Source organism: Aquarana catesbeiana, linkage group LG11 (genome assembly GCF_042186555.1).
Source record: "Aquarana catesbeiana isolate 2022-GZ linkage group LG11, ASM4218655v1, whole genome shotgun sequence".
In the NCBI taxonomy this organism is placed as follows: domain Eukaryota; kingdom Metazoa; phylum Chordata; class Amphibia; order Anura; family Ranidae; genus Aquarana; species Aquarana catesbeiana.
The window spans coordinates 226,579,076-226,592,380 of NC_133334.1; positions in this window are offsets into that span (position 1 = coordinate 226,579,076).

Here is a 13,305-nt window from a genome sequence, read left to right on the forward strand (position 1 = left end):
CATATATGCTGAAGTATGTAACTGTGGTGGTGAAATCACCTCCGACAGCGATGGAGTCACGGCTTTATGTATCAAGGGAGCAAACGCTGTTGCTGTCAAGATAAATAAATCCGCGCTGCAACTGAATGGCGTACCTGCTAAGCAAATGATAGTTAACAATAAAACTAAGTAACATTACAGTGTAACAGTAAGACTTACCATACCTGCAAAGCAAATACAAAAAAAAAATAGTAAAAAATAAAACATTTAACGCAACCTGTGCCTAAAATATATATATGCCGAAGCATGGGAGCATCCTCCCGCAAAAGGTAGGAGCAAATCGCTCCTCCACCCACTGCTGCCCCCATGCTTCGGCATATATGCTGAAGTATGCAACTGTGGTGGTGAAATCACCTCAGACAGCGCTGGAGTCACGGCTTTATGTATCGTGGGAGCAAACATTGTTGCTGTCAAGATAAATAAATCCGCTCTGCAGCTGAATGGCGTACCTGAAAACAAAAAAATGGTTAACAATAAAACACAGTAAACAGTAAAGTATAAACAAATTGCATATCTGAAAAGCAAACATGGTAAAACATAATAACAATAAAACATTGCAGAATAGAATACAGTAAAAAAGAGCAGAACAATAGAGAGAGAATAGAGAGAGAGAACAATAAAATGACAACTATTTTTGTTTTTTTATTTTATATTTTTTTTGTGTTTTTATTTTTTTTACTTTTTTTTTTATACTTTTTTCTGTAACTATAACTTTTGTAACTGGTACCAGGTTCGGGTCTCTCAAAATGCGATGGCATCTTGGGAGAGGTGGAGCACCGTCTGGATACCAGTACGTTGCTAGTTCTTGTTGGGCATATATTGTAAACTTTTTTTTCATGCAGCCTGTGGGCTGAACGAAAAAAAGAGATTGATCGGTGGGTATGCCCACCATTAGAATACCTCCCTTCATCCACCCACTTCTAATGATGGGCATACATGAGGACGACAGAGTTCATTGTTGTTGAAGTGCATGAACCGCAAAATCTGCTCATATCGTGCCCTGGTCATGGAGAAGGGGAACAAGGGCATATGGTGAATTGGGTCAGTGGACCAATATGACCGCAACTCACTCTTTTTAGTTATGCCCATGTTGAGGGAAAGGCCCAGAAAGATCTTAAATTCGGAAACCGTAATTGGTTTGCAATCTCTGGCAAGGGAGGACTGGGGAATAGTGGCGATGTGTTGACCAGCGTACAAATTGATTTGGTCCGCAATAGATCTATAGAGATCTTCGGTGAAAAACAGCGAATAAAAATCCAGTGACATAAAATCAACTGTTTCCACCTGAATGCTGGGTTGGCCAGTGAATGGGGGAAGTACGGGTGCTGCAGAAGTAATGGGTTCCCAATTCGGATTGGCGAATGCAGCAGGAAGGGCACTATGGGCATGACGGGCCTGTGTTCGTCTTCTTGGTGGCAGCGGGACACTACTTGTGCTTGCCATCTCGTCAGCTTGAACTGCACTTATGGGACTCACCACGTCACCAGGTGTTACTGCAGTGCTCTGCTCCATACGAGGGACCTGTGGTTCTTGCACATCAAGGACAGAAGAAGAAGTTCGGGGTCTGGTACGCCTGACCTTGACAGGGACCACAACTCCGTCGTCAGAGCTATCTGTCATGGAGCCGCTGTCGTCTTCAGGTTCGTATTCTGAGCCTGAATCTGACAGGTGAGTGACTTCCTCTTCACTATCTGTCATGCTCAGAAACGTGTAGGCCTCTTCACTGGTGTACCTTCCATTTGCCATTTAGGGCTCTAAATTTAGGGGTGCACTAGCGAGACTCACAGGCAAAAAAGCTCCTGACTGTTAGCGACTGTATCAAAACACTACCAACAAAAACTGTTAGCAAACGCAGGGATCAGGCCTGACTCTGCGAACGCTGCAGTTATGTGTGTTTAGTGTTTTGTAAGTGACAGTGATCGATCGATACTGCACTTGGGTGGGCTGGGCAGGGCAGAGGAGCAAAACGCAGGTGCTAGCAGGTATCTGGGCTGATCCTGCTAACACTGTGTTTTTGGGAACCCTAAACTGCTGGGGATGCTAGTATAGATCTGATCGGATCAGATATTGATCAGTTCAGATACTATACCACTAAGGGAGGTGTATGCTGCGTGCGTGGGTGTTAGCGGTACTGGCGCTAACCTGACGCTGCCTGGGGCAACGCAGACCTTATCTGACCCTAAAACGTAACTTATATCACCGCCGGGCGAATAGGGGGTTAAACCTTTATAAGGTAATAAACGGCGGGTGCCCTGAAACTATAAAAAACAAACTAACCAGTGTCACCCGTAACAGTTATACGGTGATCACTGGTGAAAGGGTTAACTAGGGGGCAATCAGGGGGTTAAAACCTTTATTAAGTAGTATATGGGGGTCCCTGTTGCTATAAAACACTGACGGCGAACCTATACACTTACCTCCCTAACTAGCGTCACCTGTGTCACCAATACAGCGATCAGAAAAAGGATCGCTTAGTGACACTGGCGATGGGGGGTGATCAAGGGGTTAACCTTTATTAGGGGGGGTTAGGGGGGTATCCCAGACCTAAAGGGGGCTACCACTAACTGCCCTACCACTTATAACTGTCACAGACTGACACCAATGCAAAAACAAACCTGCTATTGGTGTCACTGTGACGGGGGGTACAGGGGGGTGATCGGGGGGTGAAATGTGTGCCTAGAGTGTTCTACTGTACGTATAGTGTTTGGTGCACTTACATGGAAGGAAAAGACCGGCTCAAGGAGAGATGACATCACTTTCTCTGCCGCTGTTTACACTACAGCAGCAGAGGAAGAATGTCATTGGCTGGGAGCGATCGTGAGGGGGTGGCCACGAATGGATGGCCTCCCCCTCACCTCTGATCGCTCGGGGACAGGCGCCGACCGCGTCGGGCACGGGGGGTCCAATCGGACCCCCCGCCCGCGGAAGGCAAGTAAAGTACCCATACGTTACTTTGCCTGCCCGTGCCATTCTGCCACAGTATATCTGCGTGAGGCAGTCGGCAAGTGGATGAGGTCATTGTTTAGTGTTGCAACAAGCAAACAAATAATCCGGCCTCCTCCACCCCCTATAGCCGGCGAATGCCTTTCCTTTTTCGGTGGTAATGGTCTGGGAGCCTTCACCTGACAGCTAGAGGCTGGGTCAAAATGAAGGGACTCCTTTTTGGTGGTATTTGTCTGGGAGCCTCCACCTGAGATCTAGAGGCCTCGTAAGGGTGAAGGGACTCCTTTTCGGTGGTATTTGTCTGGGAGCCTCCACCCAAGAACTAGAGGCCTTGTAAGGGAGAAGGGACTCCTTTTCGGTGGTGTTTGTCTGGGAGCTTCCACCCACGATCTGGAGACCGCATCATGGTGAAGGGACTCCTTTTCGGTGGTATTTGTCTGGGAGCCTCCACCCACGATCTAGAGACCGCGTAAGGGTGAAGGGACTCCCTTTCGGTGGTATTTGTCTGGGAGCCTCCACCCGCGATCTAGAGACCGCGTAAGGGTGAAGGGACTCCTTTTCAGTGGTATTTGTCTGGGAGCCTCCACCCGCGATCTAGAGACCGCGTAAGGGTGAAGGGACTCCTTTTCGGTGGTGTTTGTCTGGGAGCCTCCACCCGCGATCTAGAGACCGCGTAAGGGTGAAGGGACTCCCTTTCGGTGGTATTTGTCTGGGAGCCTCCACCCGCGATCTAGAGACCGCGTAAGGGTGAAGGGACTCCTTTTCTGTGGTATTTGTCTGGGAGCCTCCACCCGCGATCTAGAGACCGCGTAAGGGTGAAGGGACTCCTTTTCGGTGGTATTTGTCTGGGAGCCTCCACCCGCGATCTAGAGACCGCGTAAGGGTGAAGGGACTCCTTTTCGGTGGTATTTGTCTGGGAGCCTCCACCCGCGATCTAGAGACCTTGTCAGGGTGAAGGGACTCCTTTCCGGTGGTAATTGTCTAGAGTATATTTTTTTTCCTGGCATTATATAGTATAAGCAGGATATATAAAAAAACATACATATCTGTATACTGTACATTACCCCATGTTGTTCTTGAGGAATGTAAAAAGATAAAGGTGGTACATTATCGGACAAACATTCAGATACCTCAATTTGGAAGACGCATAAAGAAATCACGAATCATCATCAGTAGAGGGTCTTCAGTAGTAAATGCCCGGCAGATAGGACAGGTAGTTTTTTGTCGCAGCCATCTGTAGATACAAACAGAATGGAACGTGTGAGAACATGGTAATGTTCTGGTGTTCTCTGCATTATACGTACTGAGGCAGATGGAACAGGTAGGCTGTTCCATTGCCGGTGGTCTCTGTGGCGCTGGGTGTTCTTCGGCATCCCTGTCTCCGGGAGAACGGCTCCTGTTTGCTGCCTCCTCCCGTCTCCTCCCAAGTTGTCCTCTTGTCCTGTGAGCAATTGGCTCCTCTCCGACCTCCTGACGGGATCGCCTTCCACGGGACCGACGTCGTGAAGCTCGTGGCATGGTGGTGGTAACTGATGCCGGTGTACCTTAAAAAAACTACAAATGTTTAATACTAAGAACAATAATAAATAGTAATATATACAATAATAGTACGACAGCAATATATTTGAATAAAAAATGCTAATAATCTCAGGAGATACAATCTGACGACATGACTCGGTCAGCTCCCAGTGCAGGAGTGTTTCGAAACAACTGCAGTCCGGTTTGAACCGGTTTGCAGCCCACTGTGACATCACACACTTCATACCAGCTGCCACTTTTCAGGCCTGGAAACTTTGACCGGGAATACCTCGGTCATGTAACACTAGCCAAATACATTTTTTATCATTTCATAGATTTTACATATAATTAAACTATACTATGATCATTTTAATGGCTGGATATGCTGGGCATAATTTTCAGTATCTGTTCTTATTTTGTATGTGTGGACCCTGCACAGTACCACTTCTCTTGTCCCGTATGCTGGGTGTCATTCTCAGTATCTGTTCTCATTCTGTATGTATGGACTCTACACAGTACCACATCTCTTGTCCCGTATGCTGGGTGTCATTCTCAGTATCTGTTCTCATTCTGTATGTATGGACTCTGCACAGTACCACTTCTCTTGTCCCGTATGCTGGGTGATTTTTTCCAGTATCATACTTACTTAGGTGGATGCTGCATCCGTCCCCCGGCTCCTCTACATGGAGAGCTGAGCGATCGAAAACTGTTGATCCCTCGGTTCTGACAGCTCTGTGAGCAGAGAGCTGCAGACTGTCAGTCACAGCTCTCTGCTCTGCCCCATCCTCGCTTACTGGAGCGCTGGGCTGTGGAGGGGGTGGAGTGGCCGGCTCAGGCTCTCAGCGGCTCACTGAGAGGCTGATCCGGGTGTTGGTCCAGGGGCCTGGTGGATCCCGACTTCCATTGTGATGACGTGGACCCTGGATCGACTTCTGTGATGTCAGCAGAGAGCGGACTTCAGCCCGCTCTCCACTGAAAATGGGTCACAGGAGTGCAAAACAAGCTTTGGCTGTACTTCTCCTTTAAGGCCAGTCTCTCCCCTCTCCTACCCACCGGCTTTCAGCTGCTGGAGGGAGAGACAAAGACATGGCCGGATCCAGGGGGGTGCTGATTTCCACCCAGATTTTAGTTGTGCCTCCCTCCTCAGGCCAGCCCTCCCTTTGATGTGATGTCTGAGTGGCCGCTGATCTCCCCTCCCACCATCGCACGCTCCCAGAGCCGGGAAAAAGGAACGGCATCCTGAAGCAGTGAGAGGAGAAGCGGAAGAGTGGAGAGATGGCATCGGACTGTACACACACACAGTTTGATTACCGCCCCCCTATCTCCTCCAAGGGCTGCTCTTCTCCCAGCAGCAGGAAATGTGGATGGGGGGCGGTACCCACACTGTAATTGTGTACAGCCGGATGCCATCTAAGAGCGATCCTGTCTCATGTGCTAGAGGAGCACTGTAGTGGCAGGAGAGGGTGAATGGGGGAAGGCTACAGGGAAATTCGTAAATCAATTCACCAAAAAAAACAACTCACCCAAAGCAAGAAGAGGATATCGACATGCACATCACAAAACCACCAGATCTCTGTTTAACACCAATCTCCACTGACACGACTAGAAACATCATGAGAAGTCTTCGAGACAGCACATCTCCAAATGACATAATTCCCACAAAACTCCTGAAAGAGTGTGCCGACATTCTGGCCCCTACTATAACACACCTCATAAATCAGTCATTCAAAGAGGGGATTGTGCAAACCACTCTCAAGCAAGGTATCATCAAACCCCTACTAAAGAAACCCAATCTCGACCCTAAGGACCCCAACTACCGCAGACCAATAACAAGCCTCAACACCATCTCCAAGATTATGGAGAAAGCGGTAGTACAACAGCTACAGCGCCACCTGGACACACACCAACTCCTGGATCCTCTGCAATCAGGCTTCCGCCCAGGGCATGGCACAGAAACAGCACTTCTCAAAATATGGGATGATGCCCTCGAAGCAGCAGATGACGGAGAATCATGTCTCCTGGTACTATTAGACCTCAGTGCAGCATTTGACACAGTGGACCACAACACTCTACTCTGGACCACAACACTCTACTCGTCCGCCTCACAGGAGTAGCAGGAGTCACAGACTCTGGTCTAAAATGGTTTGCATCCTTCTTAGAGAATCGCTCTCAGATAGTGAAACTTGGAGCATTCACCTCTGAAACCCGCACAATCTCCTGTGGAGTCCCGCAGGGTTCACCCTTATCACCAGTCCTATTCAACATCTACATCCGCCCACTCCTCAAAATCATCAGAAAATCGGACCTCTCCTTCCACTCATATGCTGATGACACCCAACTGTACCTTCGCATCACCGGACAAAAAGACCACCATCAACAACTAGAAAAATGCCTCTCTATGATAGATGACTGGATGACCATTAGCTCCCTCAAACTCAACGGTTCAAAAACAGAACTTCTTCTCCTACACGCTAACCGAAATGCCAAAAACAAGACTCTGTGGACATCTCCCACCATCTTAGGACAGACCATCTCTCCGAGCACCAAAGTCAAGAGTCTCGGAGTTATCTTTGACTCAGAAATGACAATGGATGCACAAATAGGATCGGTAGTCAGTGGATCCCACCATCTCCTCCGCCTGTTACGTAGACTTATCCCCTTCATCCCAGAGGAGGACAAAGCAGCAGTAGTTGGAACAATCATCAATTCCCGACTCGATTACGCTAACTCGCTCTATATAGGATTACCCCAATATCAGCTTGCGCGCTTACAACTCATCCAAAATACAGCGGCAAGACTGTTAACAGGAATAAAACCCTGGGAGTCAATCTCCCCATCCCTGAGGAGCCTACACTGGCTAACCGTAAAGAATCGAATCACATTCAAGACCCTCTGCCTCACCCACAAATGCATACAAGGAAACGCGCCTCAATACCTTTGAGAGAAAATAAAACACTACACACCCTATCGCAATCTTCGATCATCTAACCAAAACCTCCTTCTCATTCCCAAATACTGCTACAAAGCAAAGGGAGAACGAAGGTTCGCAGTCCAAGGACCTCGACTATGGAACGCACTTCTGCCCCACATCCGCATGGAAGAAAACCATCTGGCTTTCAGGAAAAAACTCAAGACCTTCCTCTTCTAGAAGCTGACAACACCAACGCATTAGCGCCGTGAGGCGATTCAGTTCGCATTTGCAGCGCTCTATAAATTTTTCATTCATTCATTCATTCATTCATTCAAATTGTACACAATGAGGGGGGGGGGGGGGGGGTAATTGTATGTGCTTTGGATGTTTGTGGAGAAGGGGGGATGGGCAGCTATCTGTGCTGAGAAGTGTAATCAGGATTGGGGGGGGGGATTTGCTAGAAGGAGGAATGGGGAAGGATATGTGCTAGGAGAAGAGTTTGGGGGGATTTGAGCCAGGAGGAGGCATTGGGTGAATGTATGTACTAGGAGGGGGGGTGCAAATTTCTGCTAAGGGGGGGGGCTTGAGCTGGGAGAAGGGATTGGGTGGGATTTGTGCTAGGATGGGGATTGAGGAGGGGGGATCTATGCTAGAAGTGATTGGGAGGATTTGTACTAGGAGGGAGGATTGGGGGGGTTGTACTACGAGGGAGGATGGGGGGGAGATTTGTACTAGGAGGGAGGATTCGGGGGGGGGGGATTACTAGGAGGGATTGGGGAGATTTGTGCTGGGAGGGAGGATTCGGGGGGGGGGGGGTTTGTACTAGGAGGGATTGGGGAGATTTGTACTAGGAGGGAGGATTGGCGGGGGGGGTTGTACTAGGAGAGATTGGGGAGGGTTTGTACTGGGAGGGAGGATTGGGGGGGGGGGGTTGTACTAGGAGGGAGGATGGGGGGGGTTGTACTAGGAGGGAGGATGGGGGGGTTGTACTAGAAGGGATTGGGGAGATTTGTGCTGGGATGAGGGATTGGGGGGAGGGGGATTTGGCTGAGATGAGGGATTGGGGGAGGGGGGATTTGGCTGGGATGGGGAATTTGGGGGAGTCGATTTTAGTTTTTGGAATTGCTGCAGACAAGAGGTTACTCCCCAGAATATACTGGCATGGCTGAACAGCCTCAGCCCGGGATCACACTTGTGTGAACACAGACATCGCATGTGATTTGCAACCGCATTGCTGTGCCGATCGCATGCGATGTCTGTGTAATGTGAGTTCAGCCATACAGTTGTATACAGTTGTATGGCTGAACTTGCATTAGATTTGCAGGAAAATAGTACAGGGACTTTTTTCCCCCCCAACACTGAAATCAAATCGCATGGGTGTTCTCACCTATGTGATCTGATTCCTGTGCAAGTTCACAGTTCGCACTGCGATCTGTAAACTGATCTGGGGGTGTTATTAACATTGTAATGACACCCGCAGCGGTTGGCAGAGGGCAGTGTGAACTGCATGCAGGAGAGATGTGATGATGGAACCGGCGCTGGAATTGCCCTGGTTCCCACATCGCATATGTGTGAACCTAGGCTTAGGGCTCGTTTACACATGTGGTGCCCTCTGAAGAGCAATCCATGTTTGGATTGCTCTTCAGAGGGAATTCGACAGGCAGTGAGGAGGTGTAATATCACCTCCTCACCACCTGTTTAAGCCCCACAGCAGCACCCCACAACTGAATGCATTGCACACGGATGCAGGAAACCCCCCATTCACATGGATGGGCCACATTCAGCAGGCATTACTGCTCGCTGATCCCAACAGTGCAGACAATTTTTGCCCCACACCGTGATGCAAAGCATTTTAGCTATTGCGTGTGCAGATCCCCCCTCTGCTGCCTTTGCAGCTTAAGAGGAACAGTTGGGCAGCAGTAAAAACACAGCTCAACCTCTATTTTTACTGTCCCCCAACCACAAGTGTAAACAAAGTAGCAGAGCACTCTGAAGAGTAATCCACAGTGGATGATTTTTTTTTTAAAGTATCTGACAGGTGGTGAAGAAGCGTTATGTTTTCTCCTCACCACCTGTTTTTAACCCCTAAAATCCCATGTCACTGTGCTGTAGCCACGTGCATTGCACACAATTACTGCCCATTGACCCATTCAGTTGAATGGGTGGAGTTAAGCGAGGGCAGTGCCATAAGCTAGTGGGCTCTTTCACACGGGCGATCCTGCTGGTGGACTCCGCTTTGCTCAGCGGGGGATCGATCTGCTGAGCAGGCAGATGACAGGTCTGTCTCCACTCACTGTGCAGACGGACCTGTCAGAGCGCCGTTCTCCATTTTCATCCGATCCGCCAGTTTGATGGAAAATAGGGTCACCATCCGTCTGGATTTTACGGATCGGATGGCAGCGGGTGTCAGCGGACATGTCCCCGCTCACATCCACCGCTCCATAGAGGTGAATGGAGGCTCCGATCAGGACCACCTGTGATAGGGGCTATAGTGTTCAGGTTTGGCTTGAAGAAAAGGTGGCAACCCCCTCCCCCCCAGAGAAAACACTGACAGATCATCACAGCACAAGCCGGGTCCAGCTCTCTATTGTCCCCCCACACCAGGGCTGGAGCAAGGATTTTTTATACTCTAGGCAAAACCTAATTTTACCGCCCTCCCCCTTTGCCCTGCCCATGTATACAGTGGCAGTGTATATGATCATCCTCAGGTCACAGAGGAGATTCCCAATTATAAAGCACAATAAGTGCTAGTTCTCAGGTCACAAAGTGTGCCCCTCATTACAAGGTGTAGAAAACCTCCATCCCCAGGACATATAGGACCTGGGGATGGGTAGAAGATGTACTGAGGTGCCCATTAGAAGTACAGTGCCCCCCATCCTATAGGATACACAGGGGTTTATCAATATGAGCGCAGCCCCCCTATTCCACATGACAGGGGCCCCCATTATGAGTACACTGTCTGCTCAGGACACACAGAGGCCCCCCATTATATGAAGTACAGTGCCCCCCCCACCCCGCACTTCTACCCCCCATGTTCTATCACTGTACTTTCCTGTACACATATTCCATCACTGCACACACGTTACATTGCTGTACTCTCTACTACACACGTTACATTGCTGTACTCTCTCTACTACACACGTTACATTGCTGTACTCTCTACTACACACGTTACATTGCTGTACTCTCTACTCCACACGTTACATTGCTGTACTCTCTACTACACATGTTACATTGCTGTACTCTCTACTCCACACGTTACATTGCTGTACTCTCTCCTACACACGTTACATTGCTGTACTCTCTACTACACACGTTACATTGCTGTACTCTCTACTACACATGTTACATTGCTGTACTCTCTACTACACACGTTACATTGCTGTACTCTCTACTCCACACGTTACATTGCTGTACTCTCTACTACACACGTTACATTGCTGTACTCTCTACTACACACGTTACATTGCTGTACTCTCTACTACACACGTTACATTGCTGTACTCTCTCTACTACACACGTTACATTGCTGTACTCTCTCTACTACACACGTTACATTGCTGTACTCTCTCTACTACACACGTTACATTGCTGTACTCTCTACTCCACACGTTACATTGCTGTACTCTCTACTACACACGTTACATTGCTGTACTCTCTACTACACACGTTACATTGCTGTACTCTCTACTACACACGTTACATTGCTGTACTCTCTACTACACATGTTACATTGCTGTACTCTCTACTACACACGTTACATTGCTGTACTCTCTCTACTACACACGTTACATTGCTGTACTCTCTCTACTACACACGTTACATTGCTGTACTCTCTACTACACACGTTACATTGCTGTACTCTCTACTACACACGTTACATTGCTGTACTCTCTACTACACACGTTACATTGCTGTACTCTCTACTACACACGTTACATTGCTGTACTCTCTACTACACAGGTTACATTGCTGTACTCTCTACTACACACGTTACATTGCTGTACTCTCTACTACACACGTTACATTGCTGTACTCTCTACTACACACGTTACATTGCTGTACTCTCTACTACACACGTTACATTGCTGTACTCTCTACTACACACGTTACATTGCTGTACTCTCTACTACACACGTTACATTGCTGTACTCTCTACTACACACGTTACATTGCTTTACTCTCTCTACTACACACGTTACATTGCTGTACTCTCTCCTGCACACGTTACATTGCTGTACTCTCTACTACACACGTTACATTGCTGTACTCTCTCTACTACACACGTTACATTGCTGTACTCTCTCTACTACACACGTTACATTGCTGTACTCTCTACTACACACGTTACATTGCTGTACTCTCTACTACACACGTTACATTGCTGTACTCTCTACTACACACGTTACATTGCTGTACTCTCTACTACACACGTTACATTGCTGTACTCTCTACTACACATGTTACATTGCTGTACTCTCTACTACACACGTTACATTGCTGTACTCTCTACTACACACGTTACATTGCTGTACTCTCTACTACACACGTTACATTGCTGTACTCTCTACTACACACGTTACATTGCTGTACTCTCTACTACACACGTTACATTGCTGTACTCTCTACTACACACGTTACATTGCTTTACTCTCTCTACTACACACGTTACATTGCTGTACTCTCTCCTGCACACGTTACATTGCTGTACTCTCTACTACACACGTTACATTGCTGTACTCTCTACTACACACGTTACATTGCTGTACTCTCTACTACACACGTTACATTGCTGTACTCTCTACTACACACGTTACATTGCTGTACCCTCTCTACTACACACGTTACATTGCTGTACCCTCTCTACTACACACGTTACATTGCTGTACCCTCTCTACTACACACGTTACATTGCTGTACTCTCTCTACTACACACGTTACATTGCTGTACTCTCTACTACACACGTTACATTGCTGTACTCTCTCTACTACACACGTTACATTGCTGTACTCTCTACTACACATCTTACATTGCTGTACTCTCTCTCCTACACACGTCACATTGCTGTACTCTCTCTCCTACACAGTGTTGGCAGCCTATCAGTTTGAAATTTACTGACACGACACCCAAAATTTACTGGCAACACCACGTTTTTACTGCCATTTCCAAAAGTTACAAAATTACAGTTGTAAGTGCAAATTTCAGTATTTAGGCTACAAATAAGTACAATATGCAATTAGCAATGTGACTTAAAGTGGAGTTCCACACAAAAGTGGAACTTCCGCTCATCGGATTCCCCCCCCTCCGGTGTCACAATTGGCACCTTTCAGGGGGGAGGGGGGTACAGATACCTGTATAATACAGGTATCTGCACCCACCTCTGGGAATAGACTCCCGCGGGAGTCACGCCCCCTCCCCCGCTGTCTCCTGGGAAAGACACAGGTCCCAGGAAATAGCGGGGACCATTGAGAACGCGCAGCGTGACTCGTGCATGCGCAGTAGGGAACCAGGAAGTGAAGCCGCAACGCTTCACTTCCTGATTCCCTCACTGAGAATGGCGGCGGCAGCGCCCGAGGATCGAGGGACGGTTCGGTCTCGGGTGCCAACATCGCTGGACCCGGGACAGGTAAGTGACCTTATTTTAAAAGTCAGCAGCTGCAGTATTTGCAGCTGCTGACATCTAAAAAAAATGTTTCGCCGGACTCCCGCTTTAAGATAGATATTAAGGCAAAAAGCATATTTCTTATTTTATTCTCAATATAGTAAGTAAGTGGCTCAGGGACAGGACTCAGGGGCAGGAAATTCAAATCTTTTATACAAGTAGAAGACGCAAAACATAGTTATCACAGAGTTATTAGATGTGCTGCAAAGGCATAGTAATGTATGTATACAA